This window comes from Ipomoea nil, unplaced genomic scaffold (assembly GCF_001879475.1).
Source record: "Ipomoea nil cultivar Tokyo-kokei standard unplaced genomic scaffold, Asagao_1.1 scaffold2283, whole genome shotgun sequence".
NCBI lineage: Eukaryota > Viridiplantae > Streptophyta > Magnoliopsida > Solanales > Convolvulaceae > Ipomoea > Ipomoea nil.
Window position 1 is genome coordinate 4,093,916 of NW_017618711.1, and position 18,856 is coordinate 4,112,771.

The 18,856-nt window shown below is 39.0% G+C and overlaps 2 non-coding genes across 2 annotated transcripts; both read right to left on the reverse strand.

Moving 5' to 3' along the window:
• Positions 1-9,924: 9,924 nt before the first annotated feature.
• On the reverse strand, positions 9,925-9,996 carry TRNAD-GUC. Its single transcript has one exon. It is a non-coding gene; the product is annotated as a tRNA-Asp (tRNA).
• An 86-nt stretch (positions 9,997-10,082) lies between these two features.
• Positions 10,083-10,154, reverse strand: TRNAD-GUC. Its single transcript has one exon. It is a non-coding gene; the product is annotated as a tRNA-Asp (tRNA).
• Positions 10,155-18,856: the final 8,702 nt, after the last annotated feature.

Sequence of the window (18,856 nt, forward strand, 5' to 3'; positions counted from 1 at the left end):
TTTTGCCTCCTCTCCTATGGCTTCAACACAGTCACCTTTTTAATAGCTTTTTAAATATTTAATACACACACACACACTTATAATGTATTTTCTATTCAAATTATTTTATCAAATTAATTATGTTTTATATTTTGTTATGATATTTTTATAAAGTTTCGATGTGTTTTATTTTTCGCCCATATCCAACAATATTTACAACTATATTTCTTAGGTAATTTATTTATTTATTTTTTAAATTATCTTTTTGTTTTAATGTTTCGCCTTTATTGGAAAAAATTTCTGAATCCGTCCCTACTTCTTCTCCCCCTTCAATCGAATTTCTGGCTCCGTTCCTGGAGATCAATATAATATTATTATAGCTTTAATTTCTTATATAGATATATAAAAATAGACAATGACTCAATTCTAAAATTAATAGAAAATCAATGTGATTGTCACTTTCTTAATATATATATCCTTTTAAAAGTAGTTCCATAAGAATTCTTGGCTGCAACTTTCTGCCTGTCTCAACCACCTCACACATTGGGAAGTTCCTCATCACGTACCTTAGCTTGGAGATGCTGCAAAACATAATTGCTAAGATAGATGTACATCAATTCTCATCTTAATCCTCCTCTGATCTATTTTGATCTTGGATTTGCATCTTCTTCTATCATTTCTCAATTGATCAGTGAAGCATGGCAATTGTACGTGCCTAATAATATAATGCCACACCATCATATCCGTGTAATGCAAACGGTTGATCCATTCATCAACCTCGGTGGCTCTCTTCGTCTTCCAACTATATATTACGGAGTATGATTTTTCACATTTGGTCATCGTCTTTTAATTTGGACGAATTAATTAAATCCTTTTTCACCAATAATCCTTCGGTCACATCATCGTGACGTTAATTTGATGTCAAGTTAAGGGGTATATTTATCTTTTCGTAGCGTCTCCTCAATCCTCCCCGTCTGCAAAAATGAAAGGTTAATATTAATTAGCTTTCTTCAATAATATTCTTGTTAAACGAGTTAAACCAGCAAGTTACTCAATGTTTTACATGTTTTTGATTTGGTAAAAAAAGGTCACCGGAATTAATTCATAACGTATTGTTACATAGTTGAGTTTGCATTACAGAAGATGAGTTTACTAGTATTAAATTTTTTGAATGGGTATGAAATTATTGAATCGTTTGGTATTGGCATCACAGATGGGAAGAATATTCAATATTTATGGGAGAGAATGGAGGGGCAGAAATCAATCTTCAGTGTGTCACGATCATCGATAATCGGACGGTCCGGCGTGACGGTAGAGTTGTACCACACTCAAAGCGAAAAGTACCAGATCGAAGGGTGCTTTAATTTGCGCAACTAAAGATGGAAATGAAGATGATCAAGACACACAACCTAAGAAAAAATGAGGATACCCCTTAATTTCAAGTCAAATTAACATTGACTTAATAGAAGAACCTTTGGTGGAAAAATTTTAATAGTCAAGATTTAATTCGTCCAAATTAAAAGATAAGGATCAAATGTAAAAAATCATGATATATAATCGGAGGACTTTTGTTGGAGTGGAGAAGATTGAGAAATCTTGGAATGCAGAGTGAGTGAGGGAGCGCATATATAAGTTTTGGTAATTCGAATCCAATTTGAAGGGAAAAGGGTTCAGAAAGTGTCAAAGTTTGTAAGTGATAAATGATAATGCATGATCATCTAGCATTGTAATTAAGAAAATAATGGTAAAAATTATTTTAGTTTTGAAATTAAGAAAGTGAAGTAATATAAACCTAGTGCTAATCAAATTACTAATCTAAATTCTCACTATATATATATATATATATATATATATATATATATATATATTCATATACTTATTATTTTAACAGTTATATTGGCCCGTCGCTAACTGGTCAAAAGTTATAAAACAAACATTATTAGTATTAGTATTACTATTATTAGTTTTATAAATTATGTTTTATAAGGATATATGTTAAGTATTTTTTACTAGAAGTTCGTAATATTATTGTTAGTATTTTTTTTTTACTTGAAGTTTTTTTTTTTTTTTAATACTATTTTGTACTATTTCATATAAATAGTTTTGTTTGAAAATACTATTTAATATCATTTAGGTTATTGACATATAACGCCCAACTCTAATATTGATAGCAATAATGAAATTGAGAAGGTTGTTGGGGGAGAAGAATAAGTAGTTGAGGAATTTGAAGCAGAGTTTTATGAAACCATTGAACATTTATTGGCGACATATGATTGAAGCAAAGAATGAGAGAACCCTCTCATTTTCATCTCTAACTTTCCTTTCACGTGGTAAACTCCTTTGGTAAGTTTCTGGTAGATCCACCAACGTGGAACTTGCCTTTCATGGACGATGTGGCCGGAGCGTCGCCGTCAGCCACCCAACCGGTGGTGGAAGGTGAGGCACGAAGGGTCGTCCACACAGGTAAGAGAGTGAAGATCATTAAGCGTTCTTTTGCGGAAACTGCAGCAACCCACCCCATGCTAGACGACGATCCCATGGCGGAAGTGACAGATGATGACTGGCTGGGTGAAGGCTTTGTGGTAGAACCGGACAAAGAAATGGAGGATATGAGGGATGGAATCCCAATTGCCAAATTTCCCAAAGCCTTCCGAGAAGAACTGGTGAAACCTTGATCAAGGCTCTTATAATCAAGTATCTAGGGAAGCCGTCGGCCTTCCCGCTTCTGAAACAAAGATTGATCAAACTGTGGAACATTAACGAGAAGGTGGAGATGATAGACATCAGCTTCAGTCACTACATCATCCGCTTTAACGTAGCTGCTGAATACAGGCACGTCCTCCACGATGGTCCATGGAAACTGTTTGGTTGCTATGTGATCCCTCAGAGATGGAGGCCAAACTTTGATCCCCAGACTGCTAAGATGGAGAAGATGACTGTGTGGGTTCGTCTACCGGGATTATCAGCGGAATACTACCGCAATGATGCAGTCAAGAATATCTTGATTCATGTGGGAAATCCGATCAAGCTAGACAGATGCACATCGGGCGTGGATCGTGGGCTCGATGATATGGGTTCTCGATCGAGTCCAGAAGGTAGAGTTTGAAGGTCTGCACACCATATGCTTCACATGTGGTGAAGTAGGCCATGTCTCTAATCTTTGCAAGGTTAACAAACCACCGGAGTAGAATACCCCGGCCACCAACCCCGCGTCGGAGATGAATGTCGATGATATGGGTACGACGAACGAAGGGGAACCTCCGATGGCGGCTCCGATTAAGAAGTATGGCCCTTGGATGATCGTGTCTTATAAGGACAATAAATCCAGAAAGGATAATCGTAACTCAGTAAAACTGACGATACCTAAAGCCAAAACTAAAGAGACGACAAAGAAAGGCAAAAGGGTAGTGGTTGACGCTGAACCGGAGTCCAGCAAAATGGCATCCACGCGGGGGAAAACCAAACCGGCATCTCCACCGGTTAACAAGGTAAGTCCACCAGACCTTACTGCTTTGAAGGTCAGTAATGGTTTTTCTGTTTTGCAGGAAATTGGTGACTTGCATGATGCACCTATTTTTCTGGAAGGGGTATCTAAAGGGAAGCAGAAACCCACGAGAAAACCTCATAAAAATAAAATAGGCAAAGTCTCAAACACGGTCGACGAACCAAGGCATTCGTCAGCCGTGACCGGGAACCAGACAGCTCAACATCCTACCGCGAGCTCTAATGGTGACTTTGTCTTTGGAAGGATACAGCAACTCACGTCTAACGCCAACAGTTTGGTGAAGTCGAAGAAAGGGGGGCAGGTCACCGTGGCCAATTCGGAGACGCTCAAGGAAGGCGATATCCTAACTTCCTTGCCCCCCTCAACCATCTCAATGATGACCGTTTCTTGGAATTGTCGGGGTGTTGGGAGCAAGGAGACGATCCGCCATGCTAAAGTGGTCATTGACAAACAAAACGTGGGGGCTTTCTGTTTTCTTGAAACCAAGACGAACAAAGCTGACAATCTTCTCAAAGCGCTCAGTAAGTGGGGCTTTAATTATTCTTTCATGGTTAACCCGCTTGGTTTTGCAGGCGGTCTTTTACTAGTTTGGAACAAAAATCTTCTCAACTTAGAGGTGGTTGGAAGTAACTCCCAGACGATTCATTGCAAAATGTCGGAGGGAGGGACCTCTTTCACATACCATTCCTTCGCGTATGTCAGGCCAAATCTGAGGGTTAAGGAGCTTTTCTGGAAGGACTGTAAAACCTTTGGTGATTCCTTGCTGGGCCGTGGATCATACAGGAGGACTTCAATGATATTGGGAATATGAATGAGCACTGGGGGAGGAGTGATCATGTTAATATCCATAACATGAACAGGTTCTGCGAAGCTTTTGAGAGTTGTGGTCTCATTCAGGTGAACTCCATAGGGCCGTCTTTCACTTGGTGTAGACATATTGGGGGTCGGATGGTCACCAGAAGGAAACTCGACCGCATCTTCTGGAATATAGAAGCCCAAGAGGCGTTCCCGGAAGCTAAGGCCAAAGTCCTTCCTAGAACTCACTCAGACCACCACCCCATCGCGTTCATTAGCAACGCGGGTCGGGCCCCGGAAAGAAACAATCGACCCTACCGCTTCGAAGCAGCTTGGCTTACCCACGATGATTACAAAGACATTTGGAAAAAAGCCTGGAATAACAGGGTTGGTAATGTGGTGGATGCTATCTAAGAAGTTACTAGGCTTAGCAAACAATGGAATGAAGAGGTGTTTGGAAACATTTTCAAACGAAAGCGGCATCTTCAAGCCAGATTACAGGGCATCCATTACTTGGCTTGGTACCACTCCCGGGGTCTCCAAGTTCTAGAAAAGAAACTAAAGGAAGATCTTAACAAAACCCTGGCCCAAGAAGAACTGCTTTGGTTCCAAAAATCCAGGAAATCCTGGATTAAAGACGGGGATAAAAATACCCCCTTCTACCACCGGTCCACTATCATTCGACGAAGCAGAGGAAGGATTAGATCCCTCAAGATTAACGACGAATAGAATTCCGATGGTAAGACTCTCAAAGACCATGTCCTACATTTCTTTTCTAATATTTTTTGCAGAGCAAACCAAGAGGAGACCTTACCGGCGACCCATTACGGTAAGAGGCTCGATCCGGGAGAAGCCGAGAATTTAGTCGTCCAGCTGAGTTAGATGAAGTGAAAGCGGAAGTCTTCGGTATGAAAAGGATGGGAAGTCCGGGCCTTGACGGCATCCAGGCAGCGTTCTATCAAGACTTCTGGCATGAGGTAGGATGCTCTATAACAAATATGGTGAACGAGGCCCTTATCTCGGCCACGGTCCCGGCCAGCTTGTTGGAAGATTTCATCACGTTGATTCCTAAAAACGATAATCCGGAAACCGCTGCGAATTTCCGTCCTATCACGCTCCTCAATGTCATGTTCAAAATTGTGTCGAAAGTTATTGTCAACAGATTAAGACCACTTATGGACAAGTTGATCGGCCCTCACCAGAACAGTTTTTTATCGAGAAGATCTACTTTAGACAACATCATTCTTACCTAAGAGATTGTCCACAACATCAACCAAAGAAAAGGTATAAAGGGTGCTCTTGTGATGAAAGTTGATCTCCATAAAGCCTATGATAGCATAAACTGGACATTCTTGGAAATGGTGCTCGTGGATTTTGGGTTCCCGAGTCGCCTAATCAAGCTTATTCTCTTCACGCTCAAAGAAAGTGATATCAAGGTTCTATGGAATGGGGAAAAGTTTCCTCCATTCCAACCAGGGAGGGGCCTAAGGCAAGGGGACCCTTTAGCTTCCTACTTGTTTAACTTAGCCATGGAAAAGTTGTCTTACATGGTGCAGCATGAGGTCAACAGGAAACATTGGAAACCCATACACATCTCAAGAGGAGGAGTTGGGGTCTCGCATATGTTCTTTGCAGACGACCTTATGCTCTTTGGAGAGGCATCCGAGGAACAAATTCACACTACCATGGACTGCTTACACGATTTCTCCCGGTGGTCAGGTTTACACATTAATCTCTCTAAATCCTTGATTTTCTGTTCTTCTAACACGCCTTGCAGGGTCAAAAGGAGGTTGGGATCCATCTCGGGTATTCCGGTTACTGAAAGCCTAGGGAAGTACCTCGACATGCCCATCCTACAAAAGAGAGTTACCAAGAGGAATTTTTCCTATATTTTGGATAATATGAGGAAAAAACTGACGAAATGGAAAGCCGAAATGTTAACTGTCGCTGGCAGACATGTTCTAGTTCAGTCCGCCCTCGCCATTATCCCGGTCTACTCGATGCAAACCATGGCCCTCCCCGCAGGTACGTGCAACGAAATTGACAAAATTTGCAGGGATTTCTTGTGGGGCTCCAACGATACAAAAAGGAAAATTCACCCGGTCAATTGGAAGGAGGTTTGTACACTACGAGCAGCGGGGGGTCTGGGCCTCAGAATGGCGGTGGACTTCAACTTGGCCCTCCTAGCGAAGCTAGCTTGGCAATTGATCAACAACTCAAACAAGCTGTGGGTCACAGCTCTGAAGCATAAATACGTCCACAACGATAATTTCTTCACCTCGGGCGTTCCGAAGAAAGCATCGTGGAGCTGGCGGAGTATTATCTAGGGGAGAACCATTATCGAAACCGGGGCAAGATGGTGAGTAAGGAATGGGGAATCCCTAGACTTCTGGTCAGATTGGTGGACTAATGACAAACCTTTGGGGCTGGAATCATCGATAGACATACCGGAAAGTTCCTACAACAAGCGGGTAGCCGACTTCATAACAGAGGATAGAAACTGGGATTTGGAGGCTTTGGAAGAAGCTCTGCCTGCAAACCTCATCAACAAAGTGCGCGCCATTCCTCTTCCAGTCAATGAAACCACGTCAGACAGACTCACCTGGCCAGGCTCCACTTCAGGTACATTCACCGTTAAATCTGCTTATAATTTGATTGCAGGTACTAAGACGGAGGACAACACATGGGAATGGATCTGGAAAGCGAAATGTGCTGAGAAAATAAAGACAAAGACGGAATCTCCAGGAGGACGCCAACTGCCTGAGATGCGAGAATGAGGAAGAAACGACAAACCACATCCTCTGCGAGTGCGACTTCGCTTCTTAGTGCTGGGATCACGTCCAGAACATGGGAGGGGTGGCCTCACACATGTTTGCACCGTTCTGCCATTGGTTCGAGAATAATGCTCAAAGCGCGAAGTTGATGCCGGATGGCATTCCTTGGAGTACAATGTTCATTTATACCCTTTGGCTTATTTGGAAAGCGAGAAATGACTTCATCTTCAACAATAAGACAGGTGAGCCGCACCAGGTGGCTATTCTGGCTCACAAGTTGGCGAAGGAAGCCAAAGAGAACCTCACGTTGCATGGGGAAACGTCGAATGGCCTTGGAAATGGATCACGTGGTTGCCACCGCAACAAGGATGGTGGAAACTTAATACGGACGGAGCAAGGAAACGCAACCCTGATATGGCTAGTGCAGGGGGTCTAATTCGAGACGAGAGAGGTATTTGGGTTAAGGGTTTTGCTATCAAGATTGGTACTACTGATAGCTTCTCGGCTGAACTGTGAGGCCTAAGGGAGGGTCTTCAGATTAGTCTGAGAATGGGGCTCGATAAGGTTTGGGTGGAGTGGACTCGGCGGTCACTATAGCTATCATGAACAGAAGAGAGCGGTCCGAGACCATGGTGGCTTTAGTCAAAGACTGCCTCGACCTTGCATCTATGTTTCATAACATATGGTTCACCCACATCGAAAGGGAAGGTAATAAATGTGCAGACTGGCTAGCGAACTTGACCGAGCTATTGTCGGCTGACTTATGTAACCCACCCTACTTAAGGGTTAGATAAAGCTCTCGTTGAGGGCTTCAATTTCACAAAAAAAAAAAAGAGTTAATGCCATTTTTGGTTCTAGACTTATTAGGGCATTGACACTTTTCATCCTCTATAATAAAAATTGTCAATTTGTAGCCACGCTTATTGGTCGTTGGACACTTTTAGTCATCCGTTACAAGTGCCGTTATTTGACCGTGAAATTGAAGGGTATTGATGTCTTTTTATGTCTTCTTCTCCAAATCTTGACAATATCCAACCAAAGCTCCTATTCTTATCCATCCCGTTCAATCTCACAAGTACGTGAACTATTTCATTCAGGGCAGCACAGAGATCCATTGCATCGAATGGTGGAGCTTCACCTCCTCATTCGACGTGGGCCCCAAATCCCCGGGGTCGCCGTCGCCGCCAATCACCAGCCTGATGAACCCCGCGACGAACTCCGTAACATCGCCGCCGTCGGAGAATGGCGAACAAGGTTTCCAAAGACTCGAAGAACCCTATTCGAAGTAAATATTTAACTAATTCGAAGTGTTTCGTATGAAATTTGAAGCAATTGCTATCTGATTTGAAGACCCACACCAATCAACCGAGTCCCACTTAAGCATTTCATCGAACACCTTTCTCCCATACTCAACCCCACCGCTACAGCAACAATATATATGAACCAGAGTGTTCAAAACATTTCTATCATCACCGAACCCCAACTTCACCACTAATCCATGCACCGTTTCGCCTAGCCTCAAGTCTCCAATGCCAGCACATGCCTTAAGAACAAAAGGGTAGGTAAACTTATTAGGCAAAACACCATGATGAAACCAGAGGTGATTGGTTCAATTGTGTCCAGATCTCCCTTCTTTGGTTCCAAAGTGGTGGCGTAAACGGTGCTGATGGCCGCTGCTGCTCGTGGACGAGGGAGAGAAAGACAGAGCGAAGACCAAAGGTGTTGGATCTCTTTCTGATTTGTTTCTGACAATCACAATATGCCCATGCCCATCGTCGCTGCTCGCCGGAATAACATCATCATCAATCTCGCCGGTTAAGCTTATTCACTTATGCTACTCTCGCTTCCACAGCACGCCAACCGACTGTTGCTCTTCACCGCTTCAATTGGATCTCCTTATTGCTGCCGTTGTTCACAGTCGCAACCGCCACATCTGCCACCGACTGCCATCGCCAGAGAACACCTCCACTTCCACTACTACCACCGCCGCAACCGCTACAGCTGCTATCTTCAAACGCCTTGGAACATGTTCTTCTTGTCGACAACAACTTAATGAAGGAATGAAAGGATTAGAAGAATGATTAGAAAGCTGCAACTGCACAAATCGAAAAAAAAAAGATTAGAAGAAGGAGTCATAAAAAGACAGAATTGCCCTTCATTTTCACAGTCAACAGACAATTGAAATGACGGAGGATTAAAAGTGTCCAACGATCAATAAGTGTGGCTACAAATTGGCAATTTTTATTATGAAGGACGAAAACTATCCAACGCCTAATAAGTCTATGACCAAAAATGACATTAACTCAAAAAAAAAAAAAATTTTTTTGAACATTTATTGGCAACATTAATTGTATTATTAGTTCAACAAACATTTTTATTGGTTATATCATTTAGTAAAATTTGAATGATATTGTCTTTATGTATAATAATACACTCTATTTTTGTGGCAATCAATTTTTTCATTTTTATTTTTGCAATGCATTAATTTATTTATGATTTATAAAAAAATATATTATATATTATAAAAGTTTTTGTAAGAAAATTATAAATAATGTATTAATAAAAATTATAAAATGTTTGTAAGGGTATAATCAATTTAGAATTTTAATGACTTTTGCAGAGTTTTTTAAAGTTTATAAATATTTTCATACAAACTTTTATAAAATCATACAAAATATTTTATGAAACTCATCTAAAATATATCAAAGTTTATAAATATTTGCATACAAACTTTTATAAAATCATACAAAATTTATGAAAGTTTAAAATATTTTATGAAACTCATCTAAAATATATCACTTAAAAGTCTTTGACCAATCAAGAGAAGCGCTGAAATGGAATACATAAAATCTACAGAAGCAAGCCGAAAAACGCCGTTGCCGGGGATCGAACCCGGGTCACCCGCGTGACAGGCGGGAATACTCACCACTATACTACAACGACATTGTCGATTATGTGAACTTCAGAATTCTTATTATTTAAACGGAATGCCAGGCGCTAAACAACATGAAGTGGCAAAACTTTTAACGCGCCGTTGCCGGGGATCGAACCCGGGTCACCCGCGTGACAGGCGGGAATACTTACCACTATACTACAACGACATTATTGTTGATGTAAACTCCATAATTTATCTAGTTGAGGGGCTAAACAGCACAATCAGAACGTCTTGGCTATGGATTTGCAAAGTGGCTACCAGGCTTCACCTTTGCTTTTGAACAAATACACATACTAGGTCAAATTACCTATGAGGTCCCTGTATTATAGTCAATAAAATTTATAATTTTGTTGGAACTACATACACCATAAATCGGATATAGAGGTACAAAACGTGAATAGAAAAATAGTAGTATTATTGCACGGGGCGCTAGATCTAAAAGAGTGCATACAAAGTCTGAGCTACTAGAAATCGAAACTTGGTGTATGAGTTGAAGGTTAGGAACCTATATCACTAGCCCAGGGGGGATTAAGTGATTCTAAGGGATGATTTCTAAAAGGAGACAAGACACCCTATTTATATTGTTGAAGAACTCACGGATGGTTGACAAATGTAAAGCATCAGGCAACCTTCATTCTTGGTCACACATGTGTCCTCCACTACTTTGCTTCAAGCGCACTTCCCATGCATAAGTGGAGTATATCCCGCCCTTTAGTAAACAAGATCTTGAGTGGCTTGGCGGCTGTGTTGTTAATCCATAAGTTATAGGTTTGAATTTTGTTGGCTATACTTTTTTTAATATTTCGTTCAATGTTTCCTTCACACCTCATCAATAAAAATGGACACCCTACTTGGGTCAACACTTTCCCAATAAAATGCTTTCCCCTCTCCCTCCCCCCGGGATCCCATGTCCTCATAAAAACTAATAATACAACATTTATTACCACATCTTGTTTGTATCAATTTGTAATCGCATATATACACCGCTATGGATTAATTAAAGTTGTTTCATATATATTTCATTCAATTCATTTAAAAATGAGTTCTCATTAATTAGTTATGTCTCAACACAAACTTCACATTTGTGATTAACATTAATTTGGAATGTATGAATATGGTCAATGTTAACTAATATACACACAAAATAAAATTAACATGACCTAGTTGTAGGTAATGAATAGGAATTTATAATTTTATAAAAATAATCCCAACCGCAAATTAGTACGAAACTAGTAGGTTCGAATTTATGTATACAAAATAAATAAAAACGAAAAGAGGATTTTATAAATTAGAATAAACACCCAAAGATCAAGAAAAGGAGGAAAAAAAAAAGGAGAAATTCGAGTCGTGTGTACTCATACTCTCCTTAAAATCGATTCACTACCTCCCGATGGTGCTAGGTGTGTTGGGTTGCACTAGTGCCAATGTACCATTCTTCCTAGTTAGATCTAACCATGATTACCTTAGTCACCACAGTTGAGATGATGATTTTGTACTCATTCTGATTACCTTCTACAACGTTGACTTGAGAAGTCTTGTTCTTATTCTTTGGAACCTTGCAATCAAATAACTTGTGGCGCATTTTGCCACAAATGAAGCAAAAATATTTTTCCTAAATCCTATTTTATAGAATTCCAAAATATTTATTTTCACTTTTCCAAATTTTTTCGAAAATGGTGTATTAATTAAATATTTTAACTCGAGTTTTTAAATCAATTCAACACCAAGAAATATCCTATTTTGAAAATCCTAAGTTTCGGGTACATTTATGTACCAAGTTTTGACCCAAAAAGTCAATCTGAGTGAAACCTAAGAGGAACCTGTGAAACCTGAACCAAGTGTTTTAATTAGAAACTATCTTTTAGAAAATCTATTTTTGACCCCAAGTTGTCTAAAATCATTTTTTAAGACCATGGTCTATGTTATAAGATGGACCCTGAAGACCTCTATAAGCCAAGCAATTGTCTGAGATTTTTGTGAGCAAGTCAGATTACCCTTCTACCCTTCAACCAATCATTTTCAACCTAGGGTTTTGAACCCTATTTAAACAACACTATTCTATTGATTTCTCTGATCCCCTCTTTTGCCTCTCCACTCCCAAACTCTCAGCCTTGTAGAAGAAGAAGAACACAGTAAGTGATTTTGGCTTTCATCTCATCCATCCATTTTCATCTCATCTCCTAGGTTATCCATCTTTACCTTCAATCTCTAAGTTCTTTCCCTTAAGCTTTGTGTATATCTTTGTTGTTTGAGGATAATAGGTGGTGCAGGAAGTAATATCTGAGTTAGAGAGGAAAGGGGGATCCACACAAGAGGAGGCAACACACAAGGTATAAATCACGGATTCCCAAACTAAGTTTTGCTCTGTTAAATGCTAGAATTGTGAGATAGATGTTGAGAAATGCTAGATAATATTTGTTGATGAGCTATTTGTGTGTTGTTGATGATCTATGATTGATTTATTGAGGTCTGAATGTGTATATTATTGATCTGAGATGTTTTCAGGTGAAGAAGAGGGCTCTGGTGCACACTGTCTGTGCACCAGAAGACCTCACGGATCTAGCCAACGGACCTAGGCAAGGCCCGCTGGCTAGACCCGTGGAGAGACGGACCGTGAGAATAGATCCTAGGAGGATCCGTTGCCCAGGGCCGCTGCTTAGCGGGGCTTCACAAGCCCCGTCACCAAGCTACGCCAGGCCAAAGTTTATAATGGCGGGGCCCTCTGTGGCTCAGCTATGTGTTGTTCGGATCATGATTCGTGGGCCCTTGAGGCTCGGACACTCGAGCTCGTTACAACGCGCTAGTAGAAGTTATTTTCGTCTGATTTGGAGTTACAAAGCATGTTTAACAGTTAGAAGATTTGAAGAATGAATGCTCTGTGTTGTTCTGTGAACTTGAGTCAGTGAAGAAATTTTGTAGCATTTGAGTTTATAAATTGTTGAGAAGCATGTTTAATACTTAATAGTATTTGATGAGAAGATTTGCTAAGTTGTTGAGATTTTGGAATGAAACAATGCATATTTTCCATATTTACAGTGAATGAGTTTTAGCACATTTCAAGGTTTATGCATTAAAGGCTCTAAGTTAAGCCTAAGTTCTATTTCAAAAACCTATATCTATTTTGGAAAATCACTACCTTTTTGCATTAAGAAGATTGCATGATAAATTTATTTCTAAAATGTGAGAAAGAGAAGTTGTTTGAGATTTATGTGCATTGAGAAGCTTGCATATTATAGAGTTTATTTGCATGAGAAAAGAAATTGCATGAGATATATATGTATCTATTTATGTGAGGCAAACGTTGTTTTTGGAGGACCGTTAGGACTATGTCCCTTCGGAAGAAAAGAGAAAGAAAGAAATTATGAAGAAGGAAAGAAACGGTCACAGATGATCGACAGATATTTTAGAAGTAACTTGGTCGATATTTCCGAGTTGCTAGGTTGGATACTACCCGCCGGGCTTGGAATCCTGGTTAGGGAGTGTGCACACTGAAAGTACGATACCTGATTCCACAGAGAAAGAAAGAAAGAAAGAAAGAAAGATTAAGAACCACGAGTACTGATTATGTGGGCGAGTTGAGTATTAAGACAGCTAGATTGCCGAGCCCGGATAGGTCCATTCACGATTCGTGAAGTTCCTACCTCCCCCACGAGTTTGAGGTTCCGTTGATACGGATGTGGCGGTTGCAAGAGATGCACCGTTGGCTAGGACTTCGCTACGGCGGAGTACCTGCCTCGCATAAAGAGAAAGATTGAGAAAGAAGAGAAAAGAGAATCATGAGAAAGATTGAGAAAGAAGAGAGAAAGCATGTAAGAAAGAAGAGAAAAGCGAGTTAAGTGACTCAACAAAAAGAAAGAAAGAAAGCAAGAAAGAAGAAAGAAGAGAAAGGTGAGTTAACAGAAACCTCCACAGAAAATGTTCTTTTTATATAAAGAGCGAGAGTATATCTATATTTAAAGCATTATGTCATATCTTGTTGCATGACTTAGCATGAGTTGCATTTAGAGCATTTTGAGAAGTACAGTTTTCATTGTTATTTAAGAGTTGGCATGATAGCATGATCTTGTTTGTTGAGTTTTAAGTTATCTCTTATCTATCAGTTGAGTATGAGTATTGCATAATGAACTATGTTTAGAGATAACTGTTTGAAGCATGAGAATGTGTTAAAGTTGAGTATTTGAGGAAAGCATGATTATATGAAGTATAGGTTGCAAGCATATAGAAGTGTTTATGAGTATATACTGTGATTGTTGATTAAGTGTTGTAAGTGGTTATATTCATACTTGAGATTGCGTGTGAATGCCAAATGTTTTTCAAATCTATATCTATATTACTTTACAGGGTTGAGTGGTTTTATACTTAGCATTAATTTGCTAACGAGTTTATTTTCCTACTTGTTTTTATAACCCCTTTCAGGTGGACCCAGTATTTGAGAGCGCACGTGGTAGTTAGTGCGTAGTTTGAAGTGGTAGATACTAGAGTAGTTTCTACCTTATTTAAACTGTTGTTAGTTGTTGTTTAAACTGATCTTTTGTGGTGCGTGGACACTGGTGTTTGTTCCCCAAGTTTATGATGTTTGTAGAGCTTGACTTTAGTTGGTTAACTATTTTTGTAGCATGTGCAGTCACCGTGAGTGATGGCTGTGGCGGTAACACCCTTAGTGATCTTTTGAATGATTTTAGTTATCTAACCCTTGTTTATTTATCTTGTTTAAGCGTAATTATTTGGTATTTAGATTTTAGAAAAAGGGGGTGTTACATGTGTATGGCAATATGGCATTGCTTAAATATTTATGCACACGATACTATCTTTTGGTGGTAAATAATTTTGATATTTAAGTATTTTCATTTTGAATTTAGATAGTGTGTACATTACTTTTTTTATGATATAAGATGTATTGATAACAGGTAAAACAAAATTATAGCAAGATCAAAATAAAAAAAAATAATTTATATAAATTTAGATTTTCCTGTCAATCTGATTACAAATTCCGGCCAACCTGTTGGTCACAATTTTCGTCCAACGGTTCAAAGTTGGACGGAAATTTTCATTTTAAAATGTGGGTTACCATCCGGATTTTCCGTCCAACGGGTCAAAGTTAGTCATAATTATTGATCAACCTGTTGGTCGAAATTTCTGTCCAACAGGTCAAAGTTGGACGAAAGTTTCCATCCTAAAATAGTGGATTGCCATCCAGAATTTCCATCCAACGGGTCAAAGTTGGACGGAAATTCCCATCCTAAAAATGGTGGGTTACCATCCGAATTTTTTGTCCAACTTTGACCTGTTGGACGTAAATTCCGACCGACATTTGATGTTGGACGGAATTATCGGTCATTTTTTTGAGGTCTCATTTTAGACGGAAACCCGTTTTCCGATCAATAACCCCCATTTTCCGTCCAACTTTAAGTTGGACGGAAATAGCAGGATTTTCAGCCGTGAGTAGATGGAGTATGGGTTATCACACATAAAAGATGATTTGTTTTGATGGTTTCAATTGTCTTGGTTTAGGTGTGGTACTTTTGAGTAAGAAAGGGAAAACATTTCTAATTTGAAATCTATACCTAGCTAGCATATATAACACAATCCATTGGAAATATCCTAGGTGGCAAATGGGTTATCATAGATAAATCATTGGGTATGGAGCAGCCTTAAATCTTCAGGTCAACTATTCCACCCAAAAAAGGTGTCTACAATTCGGCGATGAGATTAGTCATTGTGTCCGACGGTGAAAATCCTAGATACACCAAAAAAATAGATAAATGATTTTTTGATCATTTATAGTTGTTTGAACTAGTTGTTATAGTTTTGAGTTAGAAGGGTAAACCATTTTCAAATTGAATTTTATACCTAGCTAGTGTATATAACACAATTCGCCGAAAATACGTTTGGTGGTAGATTGGTGATCTTGGATAAATGATCCATTTTTATGGTTTAAAGTTGTTAAGTTTAGGTGTGGTATCTTTGAGTAAGAAGGTAAAACCATTTTAAAATCAATTTTATTCCAAGATAACACATTGATAGCCGATTCCCCCCCCCCCCCCCCTCTCCCCCCCCCCCTCAGTTAGGCAAGTGCACCTACCGTTTTTTAATATAGAAAGTTGTTTTTTAGTATAGAAAGTTGAGTAACGAGTGTTGTATCCCACAGAGACTACGAATACTAGTATAAGTTGCTTGATACTAGTACTCGTAGTCTCTGTGGGATACAACACTCGTTACTCAACTTTCTATACTAAAAAAACACTTTCTATATATATATATATATATATATATATATATATATAGCCTAAATATTGGTGAGGGATCAAATAAAAATGAAAATGAAAGACTAATCAATACCCAAGCCAAACAAAGAAAATCAAGCAAAATTGGGGAAGACAACCAATAATTATAGAGTAAAATCCACTTTTGGTCCTACATTTATTGTTCAATTGGACACATTTTGCCCGATTTTATTAAATTTGTCACATTTTGTCCAGACTTTTTAAAAGGTGGACACTTTTGGTCCACGGTCTAAATGCTCTTCAATCTCACAGAAGCTTAACGTCAATTTAGACGTTGGACCAAAAGTGTCCACCTTTTAAAAAGTCTGGACAAAATGTGACAAATTTAATAAAAGTGGGCAAAATGTATCCAATGCACAATAAGTGTAAGACCAAAAGTGAATTTTACTCATAATTATAGGTTACTTGAATCTATGAATTCCCCTTGGACATCATTAGTCATAATACATAAACAGTAACAACAATTGTATATTAATGATACCGCGAGGCCTCCTAATTTATGTTAATATTTTTCTCAAGAGTATTAACAACGTAACTAATTTCCATGTTGATTAATCAGAATCTCTTTTGAATCAAAAACCTCAAAGATTGCATTAAAGATTTGTGAGTTCTATTGAATGATTTGACTGGAACACTAAGTATTGATGTCATCCTTTCTCTAGGTTGCAATCCACTCATTCCAATGATGTGGGATCTACACATACAAAGTATATTGATAAGTATTTATTTGTTCATATTTTTTCCTCTTTCCAGTTTTCATGAGAATAGGACTAAATTGTGTTATTTTGCAAGGAGTTTGGGTAGGAAAGCTTTGGAGCCAAAGAGGAGAAAATTAAGAGAATTTTGGAGCAAAAACAAGCCTTGAAGACTACCTCTAGCTGTGTCACACCACACCACCACGCAGTAGCGCATTACGTGAAGCGCCATTTCTAGTATGCAAAGCTCTGCTGGTCATGCCATCTCCCATGCCGTGAAGCACCACGTGAAGCCGATGTCCAGTGTTCAATTATCTGCTGACCACGAGCTCCATCATGCAACTGGAAGACTCGTGGCACTGCCTTCACCATGTCGTAATCTGCTATGTGGCATCAATCTCTAGTAGCTAATGCATTCTTTTCAAGCACAAAGCCACACAGTAATGCCCCCATGAAGATTGTTCCAGCTGATAATTGCATATTGTCATGCATAGTGTCATGCCATGACACCGGGCGTGACACCCTCTTCCAGTGCACCTCTCTTTCTGTCGTCACAAGGCTCGTTACCTCATGACAAGCCTCGCGACATGGAACCTCTGAGTATATGCAAATCTCTTTCTCATCTCCGTGGATTTTGTCCCCAACTCAAATCCTAAGTGGATGAGTTTGTTTTCTCTCGTTTTTTCTATTATCAATCTAGAATATATTAGGCTAGATTTAAGGTTCTTTATTGCCTTTGGAGTTTGTATTGAAGATTCAACTCTTGGATTCTAAGATTTCATCTTCATTTGTCACTATAGAAGTTTTCTTTCCTTATCTCTTTTCTTATGCAATGTTTATGATTTACATTTGTGTTCTCCCTTTATTTATGCTTATAATGTGTGAGTAATTAGCTTTTGGACTTGAGTTAGGGTTGGATGGTCTACCTTGATGATTTATTTGTGATTATTGAATAATGGGTAGAATTCTAACCTAGGGTTCTTGAGTTTATGAAGAATTTGTGTTTGTATCTTGTTAATGTTTGGTGTACAACATTCATTAGCATGTTTTTGGAGGAATTTTGGCTACCACGTAAGTTGAGTCAAGATTCTGAGTCACTCCTTGCATAAATCTTATTTCTTCCTATGAAAATAGGAGAAATTGAGGGCTTTAGATGCTTTGTGTGCTTGATGAACTTGGAATTGATTCACCACGAGAGTGGGGCAATTCCTTGTTTATTTGCTCATGGAAGTGTCTTTAGACTAGGATACCTCAGTGCATCCCCTCGATTCCTTGGTTATTTGTTATTCTGAATCCCATAGGTTGTTGACGCATCTAGTAGATAATGCTCTCTAGCTTGTGTCCCATTTATTTATTTCATGTTTATATCTTGTTAATATGTGTTTGTGCTATCTTGTTTAATTATCATATCGTTGCCTTAAACTTGTTGTTTGCTTAGCTTCTTGTTAATTTCCATATGCTAGTGCCTAGTTGATTGTGATTGCATATTACGTGTCATAACCCCCAATCCCGAGAAAATGACAAAACACCCAAGCTTCCCCTAGCTACACATAAAAAATTGACGACGTTGCCAAGGATTGGAAATTTTGTAGTTCAATGCAGATAGTAGTTCGATCATATCTCTTTCATATGAAGTCAAATTGAGGTGATTTAAGTGTCCCTGGAAAGCTACGAAAGCCCTCTACAACTTTTATGTTCAAATATTTCAAATACCCTGCCCATAACATGAAGAAAAATGTGGAAAGAAATCACTACGCGTGACAGTTTTCTAGAATCTATTTGAGCAACGTTTTTAACTCTTTTGGAGGAATTTTTCAACCCTAGACTTCAGGAAACATTCCAAGACACATTTGGGGGCTTCAATCTCTCTTTGAAAGACATCTTTACAT